The following is a 10,350-nucleotide window of genomic DNA, read 5'->3' as shown; positions in this document are numbered from 1 at the left end:
TGTTCTTGTTACCCTCAGCTGTAAGTGAAGCTTCCACTGTACGGATATTCCGGGTACTATAACCTGCATCTGCGTCATATGTTACTCCAGCTGTACGGTTATGCATTACATCATTACCATTTTCAGTAGTAAATTGGGATGACGTGCCTACAGCGTCATTACTCTCAACAGGAGTCGTGTGTTCTGTCGTCAGATTTTCTATGGTATTATATCTCTCCTCGGCCGACTGTCCGGATGTAGGTGTTGCTATAGTGTTGTCAGATACTCTGTTGTCTCGACTGTAATCAGAGGTAAATGGCTGACCTCCGATCAGACTATTTACGGTCCCTTTGTCCTTCCGAGTAGCACGTGAATGATCAGTTGTAACGTCACCTAGAGTAGTATTACCCACTTCAGCAGCAAATGGTTTGTGAGTTATGGGTTCATCTGCAGTGGTATTGCGTTTTTCAGGAGTATATGGTATTTCTGTTATAAGGGTATCCGTAGCAGTAATGGTACCGACTTCAGAGGTTATTGACCATTTAGTTTTCGAACTATCATCAGTATTATTAATATGATCTTGAGTAAATGGTTCGATCGTTATGAGGTTGTTCGTTGTTTTATCCACCTCGGCGGAAAATTGCTCTTTAGTTGAGATGTTTACCACGGTTCTATTATTATCATCTACAGTGTCGGTATCTCCTGTTGTAGGGTTCTCTACTGTGTTACTGCCCACTTCAGTTGTCCACTTAGTATCGAAGTTAGCTGTGAAATTATCACCATCTTGAGCAGTAAGTGATTCTTCAGGTGTGAGTTTGTACATTGTATTGTCTGTTTCGCCGATAGACGTCACTAGGGGTCGTTCACTTGTAAATTTGTCTTTGGTCTTATTAACTTCTTCACCATGGAATGCCTGTTCGGTTGATCGATCATCGATAGTTACGTTATCAACTTCAGTACGGACGAGGTCTGTGTTTCCGAGACTGTCCCGAGTGTTACCACCATCGTCATCACTAAACCTCTCTTTGGTCGCAAAGTGTTCCAAGATATCATCGCGGTCCCCAACCCTCAATGGCCGTACAGTAGTGAATTTGTCCGTAGCATTATTTCCTTTGGCGGCGGTATATTCTTCCTGCGTCATCGGAGGGCTGGCGGCTGTACTATTATCTTCCTTGGTGGTAAATGTCTCGTCGGATTTGGGGACTGGCAAGAGTTTACTGCCCTCCACATCAGTAGATGTCTCGGTGGTCGTGAGATTAGTCGCGGTAATATCACCGGCTTTAGCACTAAACGAAACTTTGCTGTTTGATGGTTTTACCGTATTGGTGACATCACCCGGTATCATAGTTGTTTGGCTCTCAATGGTGTGAATGCGTTTCGCGCGAGTAAATTGCATTTCTGGTATGAATTTATCTGTAGTAATATTGTCTTCTTCTGCAGAAGATGCCTCATCAGTTCTGACCACATTCTGTGCAGTGACAATGCTATCGCCAACATTAGGTAATTGTGAGGGCGTCAGATTGACTGCAGTAATTGCACCAATTTCAGCAACGAATGGTTCGTCGGTATCGTTGTTCACGGTGTTATTAGTTTCCTCTGCCGTGAATGACTTTGTGCTGCCCAGCTTGATACTACCCTCATCGGCAGTATAGGAAATAGTTTTGAGATTTTGTAAAATAATTTCGCCTTGCTCCGAAATCAATGACTCTTCAGCTTTAATTTCTTTCGTAATATTTCTATCATCCTCCGCAATAAATGGTTCAATTGCGAGGCTTTCCACAGTTACAGCAGTTACAGACTCGGATGCTAACAATTCTTTAGTGTGAGCACTGTAATTAGTATAAGATTCCTCGTTATCGGTTCCTTGGCCAGCAACAAGCTCTTTTCCATCGGTTTGGTTGTTTATGTTTTGCATGTCAGTGAACGGCAGAATTGTTGTGTAGTTGTGCGCTGTAACTACGCTACCATGATCAGTAAACGTGGCTTCATCTGTTACCATATCAGAAATGACGCGCTCTGGTTGGCTCCTATTGTCATTTTCCGATGTCGTCCTCTTTGATCGATGTCTACTTACCAGTTCAGTCTGTGTGGCGACTGTACTCTCTGTTATTCGTGGTCGCTCTAGATCTTCGTCAGATGTCTCTAATATATATTCTTCTACTTTCGTCCCGGTTTTCTGTTGTATGTAGGAAGTAAAGCCATCTTCATTAGGCTGATTCGTTACGCTAAACTCTGCTGCATTATTCTTAGTTGCGGCTGTCTTCATGTCATCATCCGCAGATGTGTCAGCTGTTGAAGCGTCTGTTGCTGCGTGTTCATCCGGCCAAACATCATCTAGAAGCTCAGTGCTTGGCATGCGCGTGCCTATAGATGGCATTGCTGCGCCATCACCACCAAGCTGCGCGGAGTCCGTCTTACTGTCGCCCTCGTATAGCGTGGAATCGCCCTTCTTGTCTCTCCAAGGCGATTTGCTGCTCCGCATATCATCGACATGGGGCCACGTAGCACCTGGCATGTTATCACTATCAAACAACCTGGTCTTTGCATCATCATCATCACGATCAGGCACTAGTGTGTCTGCCACAGCACGAGTATCAGGCACTAGTGTGCCTGTCACAGCCCGACTAACAGGCAATAATGTGTCTGTCACAGCATGACTATCAGGCAATATTGTGTCTGTCACAGCACGACTATCAGGCAATATTGTGTCTGTCACAGCACGACTATCAGGCAATATTGTGTCTGTCACAGCACGACTATCAGGCAATATTGTTCCTGTCACAGCACGACTATCTGGCAATATTGTGTCTGTCACAGCATGACTATCAGGCAATATTGTGTCTGTCACAGCACGACTATCTGGCAATATTGTTCCTGTCACAGCACGACTATCTGGCAATATTGTTCCTGTCACAGCACGACTATCTGGCAATATTGTGTCTGTCACAGCACGACTATCAGGCAATATTGTGTCTGTCACAGCACGACTATCTGGCAATACCAGGCCTGTCGTATAATCACTGGCAGACAATGTTGTGTCTGCCGCACTACGATTATCTGGCAATATTGTGCCTGTCACAGTACGACTGTCAGGCAATGTCTTGCCGACTAGATGATCACCATCTGGCAACAATGTGTCTTTCACATGAGCATCCTCACGCAAGATTGCCTTCGTTGGATCTCTACTATCAAACGTCACTGGATCTGTCACATCAGTACTAACAGACAGTACTACGTTTTTAATATCACCAATTTCAGACAATATTGTGCTTCCGACACCACCATTATCAGACGACATTGTGTTTGTCGCATCACTACTCTCAGACAATTTTGTCGCTGTTACGCCTTCCGGCAACATTATATGTGTCACGTGGCGAGTGGCAATCAATATCGGGTTTGCCGCACTACCACCATCAAACTGTACTTGCTTGGTACCATCATCACTATGCGGTAATGTTGTATATGTCATATAACTACCGCTATGCATCTTATTGTTTGTCGTACCGTCATTATAAGGCAATTCTGTATGCGTCACAGCACTATGCTCAGGCAATAAGGTAACTTGTGCGTATCCACCATGTGTCAGCATGTCTGTCCTTTCACTACTATAATACTGCATTGCGTCCGTCGCGTCATCGTTCGCGGACGGTATGCTATGTTCCTCACCACCAGTATCTGCCGAAATTCTGTCTACCATATCATCAGTGCTGTGAATACTTTCGGTAGATTGGTACTGATTTGTTATATCTGTACCAACTCGTGCTATAGCATCACTGCTAGCACTGTTATGCTCTGTAGTAATCTCGAGTGTAGTTGACTGAGTTCCTGTCCTATATTCCACGTTTGCGATCACGCCTTTTGTCGCATTGTCTTCCTCGTTGTAGGTTTCTGCTATGTCATGGTCCTTAGTTGTATTGACGTAATTATCCACTTTCGTCGTAGGGTCCAACATGCTAACCTCATCCGGCTCTTCCCCTTCGTGATTTATAACACTCACCGCATCCGTAGCACGAGATGACTCTCCCTTGTTTAATGCACTTTTGGCATCCAATGGTTCATTAGTAAAACCATCACGTTGGTCCCATGATGTAGTGACCGAGACCACAATTGCCTGGTCCGTGGTTCCAGGAGGGATCGCTGATGAAATCACAGGTGTCTTATTATCCTCTGTAATTCCACCAGGGCGTGACACTAAGTCCCGGAAGCTCCCCATGCTAGTACTCGTGTACGTATCATGATCGCGTGCAGAAACTGATTTAGTTCTGTTCGCTCTTTTCGCGCGCAATGAACGCTCATCAGCAGTAATCGTACGACTAGTAATATCCTTCGTTCCCATTCCCAGGACGAGTGCCCTGGTTATCGGATCTCCCCGTGTGTCGGTATCGGTATCCGTGTGTCGCGCGGAATCTGAGGCACTTGTAGAGATCACAGAGCTTGGTTCGGCCACACTCGCACCTGCAGTGATTGATGCTGCATCCAATAACACGCCGTCCGCCTGTGGGGAAGAGATCTCGGCAGCAGGGCCTACTGTCGCGTGACCAGGCAGAAATTGGCTCGTGACATCGAGGTCTCTCTGCCGCTGAGTTGTCATCTCGTCTATCATGTTAATGACTGATGGATTAGCTTCACTGGTATGGTCCGACAAGTCGAGATTGGCAACGAGACCAGCAGGGCGGGCAGTTTCAGAAGAAGTACTATCAAGTAGCACAGTCGAGTATTGAACGTCCACGACCAGCGGTTTATCAGATGCAGCTGCGCTTTTAGTTTTTCGCTCATGTTCTGTGATCAAGGAATCGGCGGATGACGCCACGTCTTCCGCTCCAAGATGATTCGTAGATGTATATGACATATCATTACGACGTTTTGCAAATTTATTGTCGGAAGACGCCGCGTTTGTTGAAGACACCACGCGACCTTCCTCGCTACCTGAATAATACGCACTTGTTGCGGTCGGAACATCTGCTCCTGATGTCTGGTGTAGGTTAGGTGGCTCTGAAACGCGCCTGTCTCTTATTGCAGACGTACTCGCGTCGGTATCGTGGTCAGCACCAGTCTCGTCCTTCTTATTATCAGATCCTTGATCGTCAAACACATTTGCGGTGATTTGCGGATGAGCTTCCTTTATCTCGTGCACTTGCCTGGCACTGCTTGAAATAAAAGCCTCCCCATCGGCCGTGAAATCTGCATGATAAAACATTACATTATATAATTGGGGGAGACTTCGGGCAACGCGCCGGCCCAAGCGCCTGGCTACCCACCCGTGTGACCGTGTGACAAATTTTTAATCAAATCCATTTTGGCCGATTTTGCATATGAAGTTTAGGAGGGTCCAATACACAACTTCCTACAATAAAACCTTCTGTTGCAATTTGTTCCAGGTAGGCCAAAAATTTTCATATATTGACTGGACTATGTTGCTTGTTGTTGTGCTTTGCTGGCATGCTTGGATTGCTAACCGATATCGCGTGAGTAACAATTAATAACATTTATTAGATTCATCAACTATCAACCCGAGCAATACAGGAAAAGCACACGACACAAGCTGTTCGATTGCAGGTTGCAAATCGCAATTTAATGCATTTCATTTTAATTTCATATACGTATATATATATATATATGCGTGTGTGTGTGTGTGTGCACCTTCACACATGCTGGCACAGCAGCTGTGTTACATCTGCCACGTTCTACATTATACACATATTCACTTATAGCGACTCTTTCGACGAGTACCTTCGCTCGCGAACGCTCGGTCTGCCAATTTTGTTATTTATCCTCGATATTAATGTTTAAGTATTCCGGTGAGAACATCTGCCCTGATTAACTTTCCATATAGACTCTATTCCTGCTGGTAGTATGGTATACCATTGCCCCTACGCGTCGCGTGTAATTATATATTCCAGTGCAGGCGTAATTAGGCAAATGGTTACTTAATAATTAATCGGGTATCCTTCGTCATTATTCGGCCACTGATTACCGCCAGTCAACACCTGGACTGCCTTCCACTATAGATAATAAACTCAGCTGCCGACTGCGGTGTACACTTGCGCTCGTACAGAACCAATGACCAGAGACACACGGGACTCTAGCTTCAAGACACGTATACGTGAATAATTTACACAATAACGCTTTGTTTCCCGACGACCTAGGGCTCGTGAAGTGCAAAATGATTAGGCAAAGAGAATACGATACCAGTACGTTGCACGACGTGGTAGCGAAAGGGCTTAGCGCGAAATGTCTGTCGAATTACACACGTGTTCGCTGGAGTTCGAATTTCAGAAATGCCGGGCAATCTATCGCCATATTTGATTAGAGAATGTATTCGATGTGCGTATAGCCTCGTTTCGTAATTTATCAATTCCCCTTCCAACATCAAAATGTTACACTCATTACCTCCGCCCAACGGAGTTGGAGGAGGTTATGTGATAGCTATTGTGCGTTCGTGCGTTAGTGTGTTCGCGCGATCGATATTAGCGCGTCGAGTCAGCGAGCCAGCAAGCCAGCGCAGCGAGCCAGCTCGTAACACATACATGTTACATTCTGGCGGAGGTATGCACTCTCCGTGAGTGCCCTCTGTCTAGTTCAAAATTTGATCCCATCCTCGTCGCCATTTTAATTGTAATGCTCTACTGTTTATATGGGATGCGTAACAAAGGTAGATCGATCAATACAGTCCGAGCACGCCGACAGCGATCCGACCTGCTGCTTGCAATTCGCGGTCACCGTGTCATATCATCTGATGATATCATCTTGGTTCGTGTTGTCACTACTTCGTATATAACGTTATAGACAAATAAAACGTAATTATGCGGGTGATCATATAACAAAAAAATTGGTAGAACATAGTAGAAGCGACGCGTCCTAAAATATTATTCATCATTATTATTTGCACGCGATTAAAAGAGAGAGCGAAATGATGAATTGATGAAATGAATTGATTGAAATGAATTGATGAATGATGAATTGATGAATGAGCGCACGTTAGAAATACCGGCGCGAACGACAAAGATTGTGGACTTGCGCACACTAAAGATTACAAAGGCACTGCAAAATTTACGGCATAATGCGGAGGATAGTTAGTAAAACCGAGACATTCACGCATTGCTGGAGTATATACAGTATATACAGACGTCGCCTGTGTGAGTGTAAGTACGATTGGTTGATTGCGTGACCGGAAAGCACAATGTAGTAACAGTATGGCAGCTTCGCATTCAAGATGTGAAACTGTCGAATTGTTCCCGCCCTACTGTAAATTAGCAAGCAAATTTCACGATCTGCATTAGACGAAAAATTTAGAGAAATCAATACAATAACACGACAGCACTGCGATACGTTCTTAAGGCGGCTGCACTTCAAATGCAAAAAAGATTCAATCAGCAAAATGACAGTTTTGTCATTAATAACTTTCGTGTGATTAATGGATTGAGAGGTTTATTGATTGGACGCCTCTGTAAGTTTTTTTTTATTCATTTAATACTTCACTCACGTATACGTGGTAAATAAACGCAAAGCAACACGCGCGCCATCACCTTTATACTGAAAAACTAATTCATATATTTATTAGTAGGCTGCTACTGCCCGTCAACCTCTGGTACAGCAATTTTCATACCGATAGGATAACAAGCAATATTATGAGATATGCGATTTAATCTACCTGTATATACATTAGGCGCGTTCACACTGGCGGGAATTATCGGGATGCAAATCTCGGTTTTTGCATCGCGATCGAAATAGCGAGATTTTTACAAGTGTGAACGCAAAAATATCACTAAGTATCGCGATCAGCATCGCGCTGCAAATCGCACTTATTATCGACTGCGATTATTTGGGAATTAGCGCGATTAATTGCACCGCGGCGTGTGTGTGAACGCTCGCGCAAATAATCCCGGTATTTTCTATCCCATCATTCCAAGCGATCGTATCAACATCCGGCAGTGAGCATGCGCAGTTCGATTAATAGAATTATCCCGCTCGGTGATTAGCGAGATATTTCCGCCTGTGTGAACAACGATACAATTATCTCGGTATTTCCATCGCGATTAGCATCGCGGTTTTTCTTGTGTGTGAACACGCCTATTATTCATTCCTACTATTAGCGTAACAAATACGGGCGCATTTCCAGGAAACACTGACTCGTTATTTGAAGAAAAAAAAAAGTAAACCACGGCCACTTGGTATTCGCTATTTCCATGGGAAAACAGATTCCAAGAAGAATACGCTGAACATAGTAAATGTCCTCCTGTGTAAAAGGCAAAAGCCTTGCCCCACTTTAAATGCTTGCAGGTTAAGTCATACAGGTTAAATCTTATATAGGTAAATCATACAGGTTAAATCTTATAGGTCAAATCATACGCCACCATTATGACGTTTATACGAGTCAGAAGTCGCCAACGAGAGTGGACAATGAGACTGGGTGTTACAACTTTGCTATTCCGACACCATATGAATCAGTGGTTTATAAAAAGAAACACCCTTGATGGCCTACTAGGAGAAAAACTAAACACGCAAACAACTCGACGGAACATAAGATATGCGAGCGGTTTCTAGCCTAGTGAAACTATAATATATCTATATATATAAAGTTGTTCAGCCGAATTTGTGTGTTCGCGCATAATTAGATAACTCCGCAGCCTAGAGGAAAACTAAATATATTTTCAGAATCAGCACGCCTGGGAGGTGGTTCTGGCTGAAACAAAATTTCAACAAAGTTAAAAAGTTAAAAATTTATAAAAATTCTATTCATTAATAGATGGCGTACAGATTAACATTATACATCACGTACGTGTGAATCCATGGTCTATAACCATAACGGACCAGTAGCCGAATGGATAAAGCATCGGACTCCTAAGCCATCGATTCTGGGTGCGAATCCCACCTCGGGAAATGCTTTGTTTCTTTACTTTTGGACTGTTTAGTATGTACTTCTGCCGTATTCACCGTTAATTTCAAATTTTTTTTTTTTTACCACATTTAAACGTTTAGTAAAAATCCAGAATAAACTATGGTAGATGATAATGATAGCGCAAACTGACGGGAACACTTCACGGAAGCCTATGTAGGTTACATATCAAATATTATTATATTTTCTATATAATTTCATTTGATTATTTTTGATTATTGATGGGATGGCCTGGCCTGGGATGGGATGGCATGGCATGGCCTGGGATGCGATGAGATGGCATGCGATGGGATGGGATGGGATGGGATGCGGTGCGATGGGATGGGATGGCATGGCATGGAATGCGATGGATGGATGGATGCATGGATGGATGCATGGATAGATAGATAGTTCGATTTTTGTGGGTATTTTCTTTTCAACCAAGCGGTCACCAACTGAGTAACGCCACTGATTTCTCCGGGCAACGCCGGGTATCCCGCTAGTACTATATAAGGCTTGACGCTGTGGCAACGTGTTTACAAGCGTTATTGACCCAGCGTACGAGCATACTGTACGTACCTTTACATAGTTACATCATTGGAGACGTCTGGATATAGGAACCTGAGTGGCTCGAATGAAATGAACCAATTGATACGATTGGAAATAGCTGTAACTTAAACGAGCTATTTGTACTTGGAATCAGTGAGCCGCATGCCCGGGGCATGGTACTCTAGCTCACAGGTACTTGAAGCGTTTCAATAAAATATAATGCTAAATAAATACGAAATCTATTTACTACCAAAGTCTTAATGTTTCTCTACTCTTCTTCACCTAGTATTATTGCCGACAAGCCGTGCTGCAAATGCTCCAGCCACAGTAAACACGCCCACCGAACGCACGCTGCTGCGCTGCAGCTGCACGCTATGCACACTTACACATAAATATAGAGCTCTATAATATAGAGAATGTTTTGTTTCACAAGCAATCAATGGGAGTATATATATCCGTGTTAATACGTATGAATGCTGCATTAGCAAACTGCTATATGCATACACGTGTCTATTTATGAGATGCCGTGATCTATGCATGCGACAGCTTATCGCGTGTTAAATATGGATCAATAGTACATATTAGGAGACTCCAATTATGTACTCTTGATATGGATAGAGCTGATGCGAAACGTGACGACCATCACGAACACGACCATGCAGTGAACATGCGTGCGGCTGCACAGGAGACACCTGCCCTCAGTGAACACATTGGCCAGAAACTTGTATCTGAATTACGGACAGTTTGTCCACGTAAGCCCGCACCGATGTCCACACACAAACCGGAGTCTATGTAATTCTCTACGTCGTATATATGTATGATCATCAGGATACCAATTATAATTGAATAGGTGCTGTCACCAGTAGCTTTTGCAACCTGGCACGGTGAAATAAAAAAATGGAACACGACTTACAACACTGCCTGCCTGCTGTAGTAGGACGCTTTCT

The sequence above is a fragment of the Priapulus caudatus genome, unplaced genomic scaffold (genome assembly GCF_000485595.1).
Source record: "Priapulus caudatus unplaced genomic scaffold, Priapulus_caudatus-5.0.1 Scaffold554, whole genome shotgun sequence".
NCBI classification, from domain to species: domain Eukaryota; kingdom Metazoa; phylum Priapulida; class Priapulimorpha; order Priapulimorphida; family Priapulidae; genus Priapulus; species Priapulus caudatus.
Note: the sequence above shows the minus strand (reverse complement) of the source record.